The following is a 16,279-nucleotide window of genomic DNA, read 5'->3' as shown; positions in this document are numbered from 1 at the left end:
GCTCTTATACCAATTGATGGTCTTGAAAAGCACTAAGATGGGATGGTGAATTAGTGACACCAAAACAAGCATAACTTCAAACACTAGGGTCTGTGCAGGATCATGGTGTGCCAAAACAAGCCCTTAAGTGGCAATGAAATTTCAAAAAATCAGAGTTATGCAACTTGACATGAAAAATTGAATAATTCATGAACATTATTTTTAACATATGTAAGAAGAGAATCTATAGAAAATTGAATTTAGTTTCTAAGCTACTAGTTGTTTTTTGAAAAAAAAAATCCTATTTGATAAAAATTTCAAATTTCAATGCAGTGGTACAAAAACTTCAAGAAAAAGATAAGAAGTAGGTGTATGTCTGACCACCCTAATCACAATCAAATCATAATATTTTTTTATAAGATTTATAATATAAGTATTAGACTCATGTTCAGATGTGACACATATTTTTTTATAATTTTTTATAAAGCAAATAATTATTTATGATTTTTTTAATACAACTTTTCAGAAATTCAGAAAGTCCTACGTCTAACCACCTTAACTTGGTCAAAACCTTATGAAATTCTTTTTTTTTTAATTTTCCCTATAGTAGATGAAGCATAGGATGTGACACATGTTTCTGATTCCAAAAATGTTATGCGGTTTGAAAGTTATGAGTATTTTTCAATCAGTCTATCAATCAAGACTTTTGTAGGAATTCAATTAGAAAATAAATAATAATGTAGCGTCCTAAAATTGCGACACTTGCAATTTCGACTGCATTTCGGTCTTCACGATGGCGATGCAACACGCAACCTGAATGGAGACCCCGAAACTTGCTCACGACACTGAAAACTGCATTTTTCAAGCACCCTGGCCTGAACCTCCTTGCACCCTGTTGTCCCGGGAGGTGGGACCAGAGCACCCAGCGCCCTGGTCCTTCCCTGGTCCCTGGGTCCTATTTTGGGCCCAGTCTACTAAGGGGGTCTCGGCTCTTTTTGTTTGCAATTTGGAAATTAACTTTCCTGGTCGGCCTAAGGTCGGGAAAATCAGTCTATCAGCCCTAAATGACAAGTATATAAACTACATTTTTCTCTCTCATTTGGAGAGAACACATACATGATGTGAAAAGCGTGGAAATTATACTCGAGCATTCAAGCATTCAAGCATTCCTTCAAGCAATTGATCATTTCAAGTCTCCATTCAAGGCTAAGTGTTGCATTCATGACAAGGATTCAACCATTGAAGAGGAGATCACATACTACATGCTACAACATACAACATACAACATCTAAACCTTCGCACATAAGGATACAAACATCCTTAGAACAAGGTATTAGTACTTGTTTTACATACATTTACATTTACAACACTTGCTCATTTCTTGGTTAATTCCAAAACCAGGGTTTGACCTAAAGGCAAACCCCTAATCCCTAACCCCCCAATCATCTTCGCTTTTCTGTGTGTAGGTTGCAGGTACGCGGTTGAAATTGAAGATCTAGAATCCTTGTGCAGAGACGAACAGATCTCCCTTCGTTTTGCGGATTTTTCGGAGGACCGTGGCGCCGGACGCCATTGTCCTGACAACTTTTGTTCAAATTTGCAGGACAGCGCCGTATCGACATTTTACTGCTAATTCCAGGTCCGCAGCTTCATCCTATAATCCGAACTCAGTTTATAAGCAAATCTTTGTCACTTTCTATGCATTCCTAGCTTAATTCTTCTATCAACATTCTTTACAAAAGAGGGTAGCCTTGCTATCTTAACCCTTGAAACACATTTAGCATCCAATCTTGCATTGCATGGGATTGGATCTTGTGGGTTTCAACCCCTCTTTTGAATGTAAAGTCTCTCCCCTAAGTGAAAACCATCGAATCCTAGCGAACCTCCCTTCTCTCTCCTCGAAGTTGGAAGAGGGGAGAACAACTAGGGTTCGATCGCGATTTTCCGCTTTACATTTTGGTGAACCTGACGTGAACATTCTTTCTGATTTTTCATGCTTAGATCTGAAAAAATTGATTACATTTCCATGTTTGATCTTTTGTAAAATTTTAGAGGTGATTGCATAAAAACCCTAAATTTTCTTTTTAGTAATTGAACTTGCGAAATGTCTAAATGTTAATGCCTATTTCAGATCTGCCCTTCTATTACAAATTTTCAATTCATATTTGTGCTTTAATTCTGAAAATTAAGTGGTTAAGTGTCAAAACCCTAATTTTTGAAACCCTCTTGATTCAACCTTTGTCTGACAATTTCACTGATCAAAACATCTCCAAATCAGCTGTAACTTTGGATTCCGCAATAAAATCACAACATCTTCCATCCCTGAAAATTTGGAAAAAAGTTGCGAGGACCGTGGCGCCGAGTGCCATCGTCCCCGACATTTTTTCCGAAATTTCGGGAGCGAGATCTTACTGTGTTTTTCTGCTAAAATTCAGAATTTTGGCTGATTTTATCAATTATAAAACCTTCAAAATTACAGTCAAAGTTGGTCTTGTGATTGCTTGGATTACGGCTTTTAAACATTCAAAAATCATTGAAATTGAAATTGTGTCAAAATTGTGTTCTTACAATTCTAAATCTAAAAAGTGTGTTATCATTCATTAAAAATTTCAGTGCTTTATTCAAATTCTTGCAATTTGTGACTTTTGAAATTAAGTGCTTAATTACAACAACTTTGATTTCCGCTTTCAAAATTGGATTTTCCATGAAATTGAGTCAATTTTCAAATTTCAAAATTTGCATTGCTCTTGACATTCCCTCTAAAATCATAAAATTCAAAATTTCAGTTTCCCTCTCTTTTTCAAAATTCAAATTTTGCATTTTTCGACAATCTTAGTAGGGTTCAATTTCGAGATTGCAACTTTAATTTGGCCTATCTACAGATCGTAAAATCACTCAATTTTTTTAGATTAGCTCTAAAATCATCATACCTTTCATCCCTGCAAATTTTGAAAAAAGTTGCAAGGACCGTGTTACACTCCGAGCGCCACGGTCCTGGACATTTTTTCTGAAATTTCGGGAGACTGTCGTGATTGCATTTAACAGCTTAAATCCAGAAGATTGGCTGGTTTTACTGAAAATTGCTACCTCTAAATTCAAAATCTTCTCTCTCTTTCTAGTGCATGAGTTTTACAACAATAAGCCCTACTTACACTATTTGCGTTAGACGAAGCCGTAGAATTAAGTCTTTCCGAGGTTTAACTACTGATGAGATGGAACCTAATTTGAATAGCCTTTTTAACGAGGACATGGGTAATTCCTCTAATCCTCCTAATGATGAAGAAGCTCTCCATGAGGTTTTTGTAGAACAACTTTCGAAATTGGATAACCAATTTGACGATTTTTGACAATGGATGTCTCAAGAATACCCTGATAGTCAAGCTCTTCCTTTAATTGAGGGTCTAAAATGTATGCTTCAAAGTGATAAGAATGGAATTGATATTTTGCGTGGTATTGCACACATCATGGATTCGAATGTGATGCCTATGAAGAGTTGTGCTGAAAATTTGGGTTATACACAACCTCCTACTCAAGTCAATCATTCTATTCCTTTGATGACTTCTATTGCTAACATACCTACTTTTACATCAAACATAATGACTACTTCAACACAAGACATTCCTCTTATGATCACTAGTCATGGGGGTAATCCCTCTTCTTCATTTAATCCGACTTCTTCATTCATTCCTTCAATGAATGTCCCTATTATATCTCCACAAATGAACATGACGCAAGGGGGCAATTCATTTAACCATTCCATTCCTCCTTGTAGTGTTCCTCCTGTTCAATCATCTCCTATGACTAATTATCATAGAGTCCCACCACCTTACTCTTTACCTTCTTTCAATAACATAACACCTCCATCTCAATCTAACACATCCAATATGAAATCTTCGACTGAAACGACCATTAACAATCTTGCACAAACTGTCTCTTCTTTACAGCAACAAATTGCCTCTATGAATCAATCTAAGTTTAGTGTGCCCACATTCGATGTTGTGAGCCCACTTTCTCTTGACATTGTTCGAGCTATCCCTCCTAAACATGTTGAAATCCCGCATTTGGAACTTTATAATGGTAAAGGAGATCCTCTAACACATGCTAAGACTTTTCAAACAATTTGTACTGATTTTGCTTATGACCAAAGGTTGCTTGCAAAACTGTTCACTAGAACATTAAGAGACAAAGCCCTACAATGGTATTGCTCGTTGCCTTCTTATTCTATTACTTCTTTCGAACAACTTGCAAATGCTTTCATTCAACAATTTCAAAACAACATAAGTCCTAAAGATACTTTGATTGATTTAATGCATTGTAAACAAGGTGTTAAAGAAAAAGTGACTGATTTCATTGGTAGATATAAGCATTTGTATGCTCAAATTTCTTTTCCAGTGCCTGAAAATGATATTCAAAGAATCTTTATTTCTAATTTACAAAAAGATATTCGAGACAAACTTCTGTTTTTTGAGTTTACTTCTTTCCAACAGTTGTGTGCCACTCTTCACAATTATCAACTGACTGTGAGTCAAATGGAACAATCACATCCTATGGCTCCGATTGATAAGGGTGATAGCAGTCAACAACCATTTGGGAAGATTAAACCGAACAGAGATTCCATCAAATTCAATGAAAACATCATCAACAACAATGTGAATGCAGCATCAGGTGTGCCTCCTATTTCTAAATTTTTCAAGAAAGAAAGAAAGTATACTCCTTTGAATGAATCATTGCATAGTATTATGAATAAGTTATTGGAACAAAATGTGCTTACACTTCCTCCTATAAGACAAATTGATCCTGCAAAGATTACTTCACCTTATTTTGATAACAAATCTTTTTGTCAATTTCATCGTCAGCCTGGGCATGATACTGAAAAATGTTTTTCTTTAAAGGGTAAAATTCAAGATTTGATTGATAACAATACTATCTCTGTTTCTGGAGTGAATGATAAAGGCAACACATCTGTAGCTCCTCCTAACCAAAATCTTCAGATTTTCACTGATCCATTGCCTTCTCATACCTCTAATGCAATTGAGGCTAATGATTTCTCTCTCTCATCTGATGGTCTTGTGTCTATGACTCCGAATGTGATTAACTTTGTAGAGCAGCAAGAAATCCCTAAAGAATCTTCCATCACATTTGATTCCAGTGAAACCATTAGGGCACCTGATGGTCCTTTATACATAGTTGCAAAAGTCAAGAATACACCTTGCCGTGGAGTGCTTATTGATCCTTCGTGCATGGTTAATGTTATTACTGAAGAATTTCTTTTTACTTTGCAATTGAATCAAGTGATATATGACAAAATAGATGTGATTGTGAAACTATTTGATGCATTTTCTTCTCCTGCAATTGGTTCTATTACATTGCCTATTGAGGTCCATAACAAATCCCTTGATGTGAACTTTGCTATTATTCCATCTTCCGAACAATTTCGTGTGAAGCTTGGCTATCCTTGGCTATCTTCCATGAAAGCTATTGCTTCTCCTATTCACAAATGTTTGAAATTTCCCCATAATGGTGAAGTTGATACTGTCAATCATAGTCTCTTTAAACCAGCTGAAAGAACTTCTAGCGTTCCTATTGATTACTTTTGGCCTAAACAATTCCAATCTCTTCCTCCGCGAAGTGATCATCTTTTCAAATCTTATCAAAAGTGGAAAATAGATATGATCCTATCTCTAAGTGAACCTAGAACACCTAAACTTGATATTCCTATCATTCTTGAGAAGGAAGTTCTTACTTTGAAAGATAAAACTAATGTCTTTCCTCAAGAAGATTCCCAACCCATCCCTATGGATGTAACTATGTCTATGCCTAATAAACTTTCTAAAAGCAGACCTATACCTCCTCGTCATGATGGACTTGGTCTCCTTCCTAAACCAAATATTCCTCCTTTATATGGAGCAGTTCCTCCTCCTTCCTCTTATGGAGAGAAGAGACCTTCCTCTTCTCCTATTATCCAGCCTAAGAGACCACAACCTAAACACCCAAGTGCTAAGGATGAGAACATTCCTCCTCCTCAATCTTCTTAACTTCCTACTAAGACTAGACGAAATCGTTCTGCACGTGAACGCCGATGAAAGCGTCGTCTTAGAGCTCAAACTTTGCAATCTCCAAAAACACCTTCAATAAGCATTATTCCATTTTCTCCTCAGCTGACGATTGAGCCGAAATCTCCTAAACATAAGATGCATGATGGTCTTGATCCAGTGCGAGTTAAAGATCCTATTTTTATAAATCTTGATGATGATATGGATGAAAATGTTATTCATGATGAAAATGTTACTCCTCTTGCTTCTGATAGTGAATATGAACTTGTTGATGTTGATAACCATTTATCTAATGAATTTTCTAAAGCACTTATCCTAGCTCCTAGACAAGAACAATGTGGCTCGGAACATGAACATAGCCCTTGTTTGGATCTTGTGATAGCTCCATCTGCTGTGTTGGATGTTCCTCCTCTAGCGTGTTTCCTACCTTCTCGAAACATTGATCAGCAAGATTGGGGGGTAGATGACGTGCTAGACTAGTTTCATTAGCATAGCAGATTTTCTCCTCCTCTCTTTCGTTACTTCTTCTATATGTTATTCTCATTCTTCTATTTGTTGTCCTTAGTGTTGTTTACTTGAGGACGATGCAAAGTATTGAGATCTCTCGGTCTCTCTCATGTTGACTCAAAAGACACATGTGTTCCCTTCTTCTAGGTGACCTTCCTTGATTGGGGAATGAAGAACAATTATGCATACATACATATGATATATATACATGAATTATCATACAGCATACTGACCCCGAGGAAAGCAAAGTCACCTCGTGCTTTGTGTTTTGTGTCTATTATCCTTGGGTTTATCTCACACTTGGGGGCTAAATCCTTGCGATAACGTGCTCCTTTCCTTTCTCATTTCTTATGTGTATCACTACGTTAAAACAATCACCCCCGGTGAGGCGTGTGCGATCGCTTTAACGTAGGGGGGCATACATCCCGTTCATATCTTTTCAAGATACTTGAAAATTTCTTGGTAAATTTAACCTTGCCTTGAGAATTTTTGATATCTTTCTTGCATGACTCATAGTGAGGGAACCTTACTACTGACAGTCATGGTTCTTCCTCGTGATCTTCCCTTTTACTTTATCAATCAAAGTCGTAAGATCCTTAGTCCATTGGGGGCTTGGTGTATCTTGCCTCCTTGACATGGTGAAAGTCTTTCAATATTGTTTCCTTGTACTTTACCGGAAGTATGAGCATACATACTCCCGCTAAAGTGAGGGCTAAATGTAGCGTCCTAAAATTGCGACACTTGCAATTTCGACTGCATTTCGGTCTTCACGATGGCGACGCAACATGCAACCTGAATGGAGACCCCGAAACTTGCTCACGACACTGAAAACTGCATTTTTCAAGCACCCTGGCCTGAACCTCCTTGCACCCTGTTGTCCCGGGAGGTGGGACCAGAGCACCCAGCGCCCTGGTCCTTCCCTGGTCCCTGGGTCCTATTTTGGGCCCAGTCTACTAAGGGGGTCTCGGCTCTTTTTGTTTGCAATTTGGAAATTAACTTTCCTGGTCGGCCTAAGGTCGGGAAAATCAGTCTATCAGCCCTAAATGACAAGTATATAAACTACATTTTTCTCTCTCATTTGGAGAGAACACATACATGATGTGAAAAGCGTGGAAATTATACTCGAGCATTCAAGCATTCAAGCATTCCTTCAAGCAATTGATCATTTCAAGTCTCCATTCAAGGCTAAGTGTTGCATTCATGACAAGGATTCAACCATTGAAGAGGAGATCACATACTACATGCTACAACATACAACATACAACATCTAAACCTTCGCACATAAGGATACAAACATCCTTAGAACAAGGTATTAGTACTTGTTTTACATACATTTACATTTACAGCACTTGCTCATTTCTTGGTTAATTCCAAAACCGGGGTTTGACCTAAAGGCAAACCCCTAATCCCTAACCCCCCAATCGTCTTCGCTTTTCTGTGTGTAGGTTGCAGGTACGCGGCTGAAATTGAAGATCTGGAATCCTTGTGCAGAGACGAACAGATCCCCCTTCATTTCGCGGATTTTTCGGAGGACCGTGGCGCCGGGCGCCATCGTCCCGACAACTTTTGCTCAAATTTGCAGGACAGCGCCGTATCGACATTTTACTGCTAATTCCAGGTCCGCAGCTTCATCCTAGAATCCAAACTCAGTTTATAAGCAAATCTTTGTCACTTTCTATGCATTCCTAGCTTAATTCTTCTATCAACATTCTTTACAAAAGAGGGTAGCCTTGCTGTCTTAACCCTTGAAACACATTTAGCATCCAATCTTGCATTGCGTGGGATTGGATCTTGTGGGTTTCAACCCCTCTTTTGAATGTAAAGTCTCTCCCCTAAGTGAAAACCATCGAATCCTAGCGAACCTCCCTTCTCTCTCCTCGGAGTTGGAAGAGGGGAGAACAACTAAGGTTTGATCGTGATTTTCCGCTTTACAAATAATTATTTATTAAAGTCAAAATAAGACAAGCCTTATATTGTTGGAAAATTGAAAATGTCCTTAAAAACCCCTTTTCATTTTATCAATTTTGGCTATAAAAAAAGTCGTCAACCACCAGTGTAAAGTCTAGAAAATCAAGGAATACTGAAAAACACGTCTTTTCAGTTGACTTTCCAGGCTTGTCACTTGCAAGCCAAATCCCAAAGCAAACATGAACCAAAATATGGAGGGAAAAATTAATGTTTTAAAATTGGATATCCAATTTTATTGGATAAAATCGAATATCTGATTTTTGAAAAAATAAAAATAAATATTTTAGTAAATTGGGCATAACTTTTGTGTTTTATATCAAAATTTTGATTTTTTATAGGCGTTGGAAAGTTAATTAAAAGCTCTATGATGGAATAGGTATATTTTCAATTATTTGTTTTAAAATAATTATAATTCATTTAAATTCATCCTTCATTTTTAAAACATAAAAAACTCATCACTTTTTCATATGATTTCCCTATTGCATGAATTTTATTGAGTTCGATAAATTTTGATAAACTATGTTATCTATGTTTGTTCCTTTCTCCACCTCTCTCTCCTAAACCTATCACTCCACCTATTTGTTTCTTCCTCCCTCTCTTTTTTCCATATTTATGCATCTCTCTCTAGACCTATATCTCTAACTATCAATGAATACCTTATTAAATCTCTCAAGCTCTACAAGGTGCTTATATTTCTACCTCTTCATAATTTCCTCCTCTATGTCACTCTCTCTTCCCTGAGATCTAGACTAGTCTCTCTGCATTTCCTTCTCATCTCTAGCAACAAAATTCAGAGGGGACAAGGAGAGGGGGAGAGGTGAGAAGGAGAGATTAATTGGGGGGAAGAGAGAGTGAGAGAGAGAGAGCTATAGGTAATTAGGTGGAAGGAAAAGAGAGAGAGAGGGAGGGGGTGTGGGGTGAAGAGAGAATGAGAGGGAGAGTTTGAGATTATTAGGGGGTAGGAGGAAAGGGGGAATGGAAAGTATCAACAAAGAGAGAAGAGAGATGGGGATAGAGGTGAAGAGAGACATAGAGAGTAATTAGGGGGTGGGTAGAGGGGGAGAGGGGATCAAGGGTAATTGAGGAAAAGAAATATTGTGAGAGAGAATATGGTTTCCTAAAGGGTCATATGGTGTCTCATGAACATTTAGGACACCATATGATGTTTTTATAAGTATTATGGTGTCCTAAGGGGTCATTTGGTGTTTTATGAGCCTTTAGGACACCATATGGTGTCATTAGGGGTCGTATGGTGTGTTAAGGGGTCATATGGTATCCTATGACCCCTTAGGACACCATATGACCCCTTAGGTATTGTTAGGGGTCATATTGTGTCTGAACAGGTCATATGGTGTCATTGGGGGTTGTATGGTGTACTAAGGGGTCATATTGTGTCCTAAGTGATCACAAGACATCGTATGACCCCTTAGACACCATATGATCCATTAGGTTTTTTTAGGGTTCATACTATGTCCTAAGAGGTCATATGGTGTCCCATGACCCTTTAGGACACCATATGACCCCTTAAGACATCATATGGTGTCTTTATGGGTCTTATGGTCTCCTAAGGGGTCATATGGTGTTCTATAACCCCTTAGGACATTATATGACCCCTTAGGACATTATATGACCCCTTAGGATACCATACGATACCTTGGGACACCATATGATGTTGCAAGGAGTCGTATGGTGTCCTAAGGGGTCATATGGTATCCTATGAACCCTTAGGACACTATATGACCCATTAGGTGTCATCAAAGGTCTTATTATGTCCTAATGGTCATATGGTGTCCTATGACACCTTAGGACACCATATGACCCCTTAGGATACCATTTGGTGTTTTTATGTATCATATGGTGTCCTATGACCCCTTAGGTGTCATTAGGGTTTATTTTATGTCCTAAGGGGTCGTATTGTGTCCTAAGAGGTCATACGGTGTCCTATGACCCCTTAGGACACTATATGACATCGTTAGGGATCATATTATGTCCTAAGGGATCATATTGTGTCTTATGACCCCTTAGGATGCCATATGGTTTCGTTATGGGTCGTATGGTGTTCTAAGGGGTCATATGGTGTTCTATGGCCCCTTAGGACACCATTTTTATGTTGTTATGGGTTGTATGGTCTCCTAAAGGGTCATATGGTGTCCTATGACCCCTTAGGACACCATATGGTTTCATTATACATCGTATTGTTTCCTAAGGGGTCATATGGTGTTCTATGACCCCTTAGGACACCATATGGTGTCATTAAGGGTCATATGGTGTACTAAGGGGTCATATGGTGTCCTATGACCCCTTAGGTATCATTACACATCATTTTGTATCGTTAGGGGTCATATGATGTCCTATGACCCCTTAGGACACAATATGACCCCTTAGGTGTTGTTAGGGGTCATATTGTGTCCTAACAATTCCTAGAACATCATATAACCTCTCAGGACACCATATGACCCCTTAGATATCATTAGGGGTCATATTCTATCCTAAGGGGTCATATGGTGTCTCATGACACCATATGACCCCTTAGGACACCATATCATGTCATTATGGGTCTTCTTGTGTTCTAAGGGGTCACATGGTTTTATATGACCCCTTAGGATACCATATGACGCTTTAGGACACCATATAGTGTCGTAAAGGGTTGTATGGTTAAGGGTTGTATGGTGTTCTAAGGGGTCATATGGTATTCTATGGGGTCATATGGTTTTGTATGACCCCTTAGGACATAATATAACATCGTTAGGGGTCATATTATGTCCTAAGGGGTCATATTATGTCTTATGACCCCTTATGACACCACATGGTGTTATTATGGGTCATATGGTGTTCTAAGGGGTCATATGGTGTTCTATGACCCTCTAGGACATCATATTTTGTTTTTATGGGGTGTATGGTCTCTTAAGGGGTCATATAGTGTCTTATGACCCCTTAGGACACCATATGACCCCTTAGGACACCATATGTTGTCATTATGTGTCATATGGTGTCCTAAGGGGTCATATGGTGTTATATGACCCCTTAGGACACCATATGATCCCTTAGGACACCATATGGTGTTGTTAGGGGTTGTATGGAGTGCTAAGGGGTCATATGGTGTCCTATGACCCCTTAGCACACAATATGACCCCTTAGTACACCATATAGGGGTCATAAGGGGTCATATGGTGTCTTATGACCCCTTAGCACACAATATGACCCCTTACGACACCATATTGTGTGGTTATGGGTCTTCTTGTGTTGTAAGGGGTCATATGGTGTTATATGACATGTTAGGATACCATATGACCCCTAGGAAACCATATGGTGTCGTAAAGGGTGGTATGGTGTCGCAAGGGGTCGTATGGTGTCCTAAGGGGTCATATACCATATGACCCCTTAGGAAACCATATGGTGTTGTAAAGGGTGGTATGGTGTCGCAAGGGGTCGTATGGTGTCCTAAGGGGTCATATGGTGTCCTATGACCCCTTAGGACACTATATGACATTGTTAGGGGTCATATTATGTCCTAAGGGGTAATATTGTGTCTTATGACCCCTTAAGACACCACATGGTGTCGTTATGGGTCGTATGGTGTTCTAAGGGGTCATATGGTGTTTTATTACCCTCTAAGACACCATATTATGTTGTTATGGGTTGTATAGTCCTCTAAGGGGTCATGTGGTGTCCTATAATACCTTAGGACACCATATAGTGTCATTATGCATTGTATAGTATCCTAAGGGGTCATATGGTGTTCTATGACCCCTTAGGATACCATATGACTCCTTAGGACACCATATGGTATCATTAGGGGTTATATGGTGTGTTAAGGGGTCAAATGGTGTCCTATGACTTCTTAAGACACCATATGATGTCGTTATGGGTCATATGGTGTTCTATGGCCCTCTAAGACACCATATTATGTTGTTATGGGTTGCATGGTCCTCTAAGGGGTCATATGGTGTCCTATGACCTCTTAAGACACCATATAGTGTCATTATGCATTGTATGGTATTCTAAGGGGTCATATAGTGTTCTATGACCCCTTAGGACACCATATGACTCTTTAGGACACCATATGGTGTCATTAGGGGTCATATGGTGTGCTAAGGGGTCAAATGGTGTCTTATGACCCCTTAGAACACCATATGACCCCTTAGGTATTGCTAGGTGTCATTTTGTGTTGTTAGGGGTCATATGGTGTCCTATGACCCCTTAGGACACAATATGACCCCTTAAGACACCATATAGTGTTGTTAGGGATCATATGGTGTCCTATGACCCCTTACAACACAATACAACCCCTTAGGTGTTGTTAGGGGTCATATTGTATCCTAAAGGTTCCTAGGACATCATATAACCCTTTAGGACACAATATGACCCCTTAGGTAGGGGTCATATTGTGTCCTAAAGGGTCATATGGTGTCTTCTGACACCATATGACCCCTTAGGACACCATATCATGTTGTTATGGGTCTTCTTATGTTATAAGGGGTCATATAGTGTTATATGACCCCTTAGGATACGATATGACCCCTTAGGTGTTGTTAGGGGTCATATTGTGTCCTAACGAGTTATATGGTGCTCGATGACCCCTTAAGACACCATATGGTGTCATTAGGGGTTGTATGGTGTGCTAAGGGGTCATATTGTGTCCTAAAGGTTCCTAGGACATCTTATAACCCCTTAGGACACCATATGTCCCCTTAGGTATTGTTAGGGGTCATATTGTTTCCTAAGGGGTCATATGGTGTCTCATCATGTCGTTATGGGTCTTCTTATGTTCTAAGGGGTCATATGGTGTTATATGACCCCTTAGAATACCATATGACCCCTTAGGAAACCATATGACCCCTTAGGACACCATATGGTGTCGTAAAGGGTGGTATGATGTCGTATGGTGTCCTAAGGGGTCATTTGGTGTCCTATGACCCATCGGGACACTATATGACATTGTTAGCGGTCATATTTTGTCCTAAGGGGTAATATTATGTCTTATGACCCCTTAAGACACTAGATGGTGTCATTATGGGTCATATGGTATTCTAAGGGGTCATATGGTGTTTTATGACCCTCTAGGACACCATATTATGTTGTTATGGGTCATATGGTGTCCTATGACCCCTTAGGACACAATATAGTATCAGTATGCATCGTATAGTGTCCTAAAGGGTCATATGGTGTTCTATGACCTTTAGGACACCATTTGGTGTCACTAGGGGTTGTATGGTTTCTTAAGGGGTCATATGGTGTCCTATGACCCCTTAGAACATCATATGACCCCTTAGGTATCATTAGGTGTCATTTTGTGTAGTTCTAGGTCATATGGTCTCCTATGAACCCTTAAGACACAATATGACCCCTTAAGACACCATATAGTGTCGTTAGGGGTCATATGGTGTCCTATGACCCCTTAGGTGTTGTTAGGGGTCATATTGTGTCCTAACGGGTCATATGGTGTCATTAGGGGTTGTATGGTGTGCTAACAGGTCATATTATGTCCTAAAGGTCCCTAGGACATCATATAACCCCTTACGACACCATATGACCCCTTAGGTATCGTTAGGAGTCATATTGTGTCCTGAGGGGTCATATGGTGTCTCGTGACACCATATGACCCCTAAGGACACGATATCATGTTGTTATGGGTCTTCTTGTGTTATAAGGGGTCATATGGTGTTATATGACCCCTTAGGACACCATATGTGGTCGTAAGGGATTGTATGGTGTTATAAGGGGTCATATGGTGTCCTATGACCCCTTATGACACTATATGACCCCTTAGGTGTCATCATGGGTCGTATTGTGTCGTAATTGGTCATATGACATTCTTTGACCCCTTAAGACACCATATGACCCCTTGGGACACTATATGGTGCTATGAGTTGTATGGTGTCCTAAGGGGTCATATGGTGTCCTATGACCCCTTAGGACACCATATGACCCTTTAGGATGCCACATTGTGTCATTAGGGGTTCTATGGTGTCTTGAGGGATCATTTGGTGTCTTATGACCCCTTAAGACACCATATGGTGTCATTAGGGGTCTTATTGTGTCTTAAGGGGTCATATGGTGTTTTATGACCCCTTAGGAGACCATATGTTGTCGTTAGGGGTCATATTGTGTCCTAAGGGGTCATATGATGTTCTATGACCCCTTACGACATGATATAACCCCTTAGGATACCATATATACCAATTTTCAAATAAGGAGAGATATAAAGGTGAAGAGAGATGAAGAACTAAAGAGAGAGAAAAGAACTAAAGGACAAGGACATAAATATAGATATAGATATTAAGGAGTATGAAATGAGAGGGAGAAAAACTAAAGGACAAGGATGGATAGAAAGAGGTAGACATATCTAGATATTGAAAAGGAGAGAGGAAGATAGAGATAAAAAATGAAGATAAAGGGAGAGGGAGGTGAATAGATATAAAGAAAGAGAGAGGTAAAGACAAAGATAAATATATGAAGAGATGGAGAAAAATGGATAGAGAGGGGTAAATAGAGAGATAAAAAAGGAAGAGATAGAGAAATATAAAGGAAGAGAAATATTGATAGATAGAGATATATAGATAGTGCAAGAGAGTGAGAAAGAGATATAGATTATAGATAGGGATAGATAGAGAGGGAGAGAGAAAAAGAGGAAGATATAGAGATATATAAAGGCACTATAGAGAAGGATGTGGGGAGAGAGAAAAAGATATATAAATATGGAGTAAATAAAGAGATAAAAGTAGAGAAAGGGAAAGATACTTCAAGAGGGCGATAGAGGAAGAGACAGAGAAGTAGATTAATCATGTATAGAGGAATATATATAAAGATAGAGGAACATATAAAAAGAGAGATTGATAGGGAAAGAGATGGAGATGTGAAGATGGAGATAGAGATAGATATGGATAGAACATGATACAAAGAGTAAGACAAACGAAGGGAGAGATGGAGTGAATAAGTGAGATTTAGAGATAATGAGATATAAATATACATGAAGATAGATCTATAGGGATATAGAGAGAGAAGGGACAAGATAGGGAGAGAAAGGAGGTGATAGACACAAGTAATATATAAGTATAGGTAGGATAAGGTAAAGGAGGGAGATAAATAGAGAGAAGAGATACTATTAGAGAGAAATATAGAAATAAGGAGTGACAATGATGGAGTGGGAGAGGGAGAGATATGAATAGAAAGATCGAGATATATGCAGAGATGCATGTAACTTGGGAATTTATTTATCTACATGGAATGAGAAAATAAGAAAAATAAGTAGAGAAGAAAGAGATATATAAAATATATTATATAAGTATAGATAGACAAGTGATAGATAAAGGAAGTGATAGGAAAAAAAATGAGACTTTGTATGCAAAATTTGTGAGTATTTAAAGTTTAAAAATTGAAGGACTAACTTAAAATGATTATAATTAATTTTTGGTCCATAATATCATAAAAATAACTCATCCATTTGATAGGTCTATGAATTACCTTTCCAATTCCTATAAAAAATCAAAATTTCCATAAGAAACACAAAAGTTATGCCTAGTTTACTAAACTATATGTTTTATGTTGAGAAAATCGGATATCCGATTTAATCGATATCCAATTTGAAAAGTATGATATCACAATAGTGACATCACAATGGTGACATCAAAAATTATATATCCAATAATATCGGATATATCTGATATTATCGGATATTCGATTTGGTTTAACAAGTCAAAGTGGATTTTGGCGTGTTTGGGAAGGTTGAAAACACATTTTTTTTTCCATTGCCACTTTTTGGCCCCCCATGA

The sequence above is a fragment of the Cryptomeria japonica genome, chromosome 4, assembly GCF_030272615.1.
Source record: "Cryptomeria japonica chromosome 4, Sugi_1.0, whole genome shotgun sequence".
Lineage (NCBI taxonomy): Eukaryota > Viridiplantae > Streptophyta > Pinopsida > Cupressales > Cupressaceae > Cryptomeria > Cryptomeria japonica.
The sequence above is the reverse complement of the archived record's forward strand: the minus strand, read 5'-3'. Positions refer to the sequence as shown.